General features: G+C 39.6%; 1 non-coding gene across 1 annotated transcript; it reads right to left on the bottom strand.

Moving 5' to 3' along the window:
* Positions 1-3,058: 3,058 nt before the first annotated feature.
* On the bottom strand, positions 3,059-3,165 carry LOC140817630 (small nucleolar RNA R71). The gene has a single exon (XR_012114842.1). It is a non-coding gene; the product is annotated as a small nucleolar RNA R71 (small nucleolar RNA).
* Between the last annotated feature and the right edge of the window lie 378 nt (positions 3,166-3,543).

Raw genomic sequence — 3,543 nt, 5'->3', positions numbered from 1 at the left:
GCAAGGGCGCGGGTGCAGTGTTGCTTCGGCAACACATTCTGACATTCAAAATAAATGGCCGCACATTATCTTAAATCGTGTCTCCGTTGACCCTTTCGTAATCACGTTAAATTATAAGTCAATAATCCTTGATTAACAGTGATTAATTCTCGGGCATTACAACATGTCCTCACTGCATCAGAAAACATCCTAGCCCTCTGTGAGATGCATCACAATATACAACGAAATCACTAGTACCTGAAAGAATAGTCAATAATGAAACACTGGTTAATCTTTTCTTCAGTTCCAGAAAACTGGACTCACAAGATTCTGACCAAATAAACGGAGTATTCTTTTGAGTCAACTGAGTGATCGGCTTTGCGATACTGGAGAAATCTTTGATAAATCGCCGGTAATAGCCTGCCAGACCCATGAAACTGCGTATCTCTGGCACGGAGTTCGGTCTAGGCCAACTAATCACTGCCTCGACTTTGCTCGGGTCAACAGATATACCGTCTCCAGATATGATATGCCCCAAAAACACAACCTTTCTCAACCAGAACTCGCATTACGACAATTTAGCATATAATTTTTCAGTTCTCAAAATTCTCAGTACAGTTCTCAAATGTTCGGTATGCTCAATCATGTTCTTGGAATATACCAAAATATCATAAATAAAAACAATAACAAACTCATCCAGATATTTCTGAAAGACACGGTTCATCAGTCCCATGAACACAGCTGGAGCATTCGTTAACCCAAAAGGCATGACAACAAACTCATAATGTCCATATCTGGTTCGGAATGTTGTCTTCGGTATGTCTGCATCTCTGACTCGGAGTTGGTGATATCCAGATCGCAGATCGATCTTGGAATAGACAGAAGATCCCTGCAACTGATCAAAACAATCGTCGATACGAGGCAAAGGATATTTGTTCTTTACCGTTGCTTTGTTTAGTTGCCGGTAATCAATACACAATCTCATCGAACCATCTTTCTTGCGAAAAAATAGCACTGGTGCGCCCCAAGGAGATAAACTCGGTCTAATGATAGGACTCGTTTTTACGTGTTTTTAGTGTTGGTTTTGAGTCGCATTCATGCATCATTTTAGTTCGTTTTAGTTTAATTTTGCATTTTTTTAACATTATTTAGCATGTGATTGATCTCGTGTATTTTGTGGTTATTTTGTAGGAATTAAACCAAAAAGTGGGAGAAAAGTTGTCAAAATATCGAAGAGGATTCGCTCGGGCGGTCAAAAGTGACCGCCCCAGCGAGCATTTTGGTCTGGCCGAGGATTTTATGCGCAAGTGTCTCGCTAGGGCGGTCAAAAGTGACCGCCCCAGCGAAACCAGGGACATGCTCGAGGAAGTTTATGCGAGGACCTCTCGCTAGGGCGGTCAAAATATACCGCCCTAGCGAGAAGCGAGATTCAGGAAGATTTGTTTCCAACTTTTTATGGACTCTATCCGACACCTAAACCTAAGACACGAGATCAGCGATCCTTTTTTAGAGACTTTATCATATTTTTCATCACTTTTCTTGGAGGATAGGCTAGAAAAAGAAGATTTCGAAGACCTCGAGATTTCCACGCGTCGTGGCCGTCATCCATCGTCATCTTTAGTATTTTCATTATTCAGTATTTTATTTCTTACATCGATTGTTGGTTTTTATCATGAATTTCAGTAGCTAAACTCTAGATTTGTTGGGATTTGAGGGGATCCTACCCCGTACTTGGTGTTTAACATTATTTCTCGACGTTTTTATTAGTGATTTGTTTTGCTATTGTTCTTTCTTGTTTCAATCGAAGCCTAGCTAACTTCCTTTGATTATTTCATGTTGTTGATGATTTCGATAGAACAATTAACAATAGGATCAAATAGTATAAACCACGGATTTACAATTTTAGTAGATATACGGAATTGGGTACGTGTCGATAGTGATAGTTCATCCGGATGAAAGCTAGTGGATTCCATATAATGTAATGCAATCTTGAACTGTTAAATAATTGAGGACACTTGAGTACTGCATGTTTATGATTAGTATTAATATAGCTCGACAGAGTATATTAATTAGTCTAGGGAATTCCGTCGAATGCACGAGTAAAGGTCGAGTGTAATTATTTAAACACGAGTGGTAGGTGAACTGCTAATTCCCAACAAATTCACTTCTCAATTGATTTAATCCAAATTAATCATTGCTTTCTTGAATATGTTTTCTTTGCATTTTAATTATTTTAGTTGTTTAATTTACATTAGTTTAATCATCAACTCATTTTATCATTGCTAAAGAAATTTTACTTGAAAATAAAAATAGTGTAACGCAGTCCTTGTGGAACGATACTCGTATTCACTTACGTTTATTATAACTTGACTATCGTGCACTTGGGATATTTAAATCGAGCTTTCATTTATAAAATAAATTTTGGGACTATTCACTGTGCAAGTTTTGCTCGATCAAGTTTTTGGCGCCGTTTCCGGGGACTGTTGATTCACAATTTTTATTTTTCATTTAAATTCTTTAGTATTATTTATTTTATTGTTATTTGATACTCTTATTGTGTTGCAGATTTTTCTTGTGGTGCATGCAAAGATCACTCGAGTTTAAGCTTGAGCCTTTTGACCCCGAGATTGAACGCACAGCTAGACGTCGACTACAGCAGCAAAGAGCGAAGGAAAGAATGGAAGACGATCAACACAGAGAGGAGCCAAGCCGTATACCAATGATGGATTATGCACATCCGATTCTTGAAGGAGCACGTCCAAGCATCGTAAGACCAGTCATCCGAGCTAATCAGTTTGAGATCAAGCCAGCTATCACTCAGATGATTCAGAACACTGTCCAATTTGGGGGAAGTGCACTTGACGACCCTAATTCTATTATAGCTGACTTTCTTGAAATTTGTGATACTTTTAAGTTTAATGGCGTGTCTGATGATGCTGTTCGTTTGCGTTTATTTCCATTTTCACTGAGAGATAAAGCTAAGTCGTGGTTAAACTGTTTGCCTGTAGGGTCTATTACTACATGGGAGGATATGGCAAAGTCATTCCTGATCAAGTACTTTCCTCCGTCGAAAACTATGAAGCTTAGAGCCGACATTACTACTTTTGCTCAATATGAGCAAGAGTCACTTTACGAGGCATGGGAGCGCTACAAGGACTTGTTGAGGAGATGTCCGCACCATGAGCTGCCTCTTGGGTTAGTTGTTCAAATTTTCTACTACGGTCTGCTTACTCCTAACCGTACTATGATAGATGCTGCTGCCTGTGGTAACTTACTGAGAAAAACGGCTGAGGAAGGATATGAGTTATTGGAGGAGATGGCTGCTAGTACCTATCATCCTCAGTCTGATAGGCAGAGACGAGGTGCTGGAGTTAATCAAGTTAATGATTTGTCGGCGGTTTCAGCACAGTTAGAGGCTTTGAATAGAAAGATTGATGGGATGAGCATGAGTGGGTCGGCTATGCGTCTGCAAGAAATTTTCTGTGATAAGTATGGGGGTGAGCATGACGTGCAGGATTTCCAAGATGGCAATCCATTCTGTGCCTGAGGGAGCACCGGTAAAAT

The sequence above is a fragment of the Primulina eburnea genome, chromosome 16, assembly GCF_022965805.1.
Source record: "Primulina eburnea isolate SZY01 chromosome 16, ASM2296580v1, whole genome shotgun sequence".
Taxonomy (NCBI): Eukaryota; Viridiplantae; Streptophyta; class Magnoliopsida; order Lamiales; family Gesneriaceae; genus Primulina; species Primulina eburnea.
The sequence above is the reverse complement of the archived record's forward strand: the minus strand, read 5'-3'. Positions and strand labels throughout refer to the sequence as shown.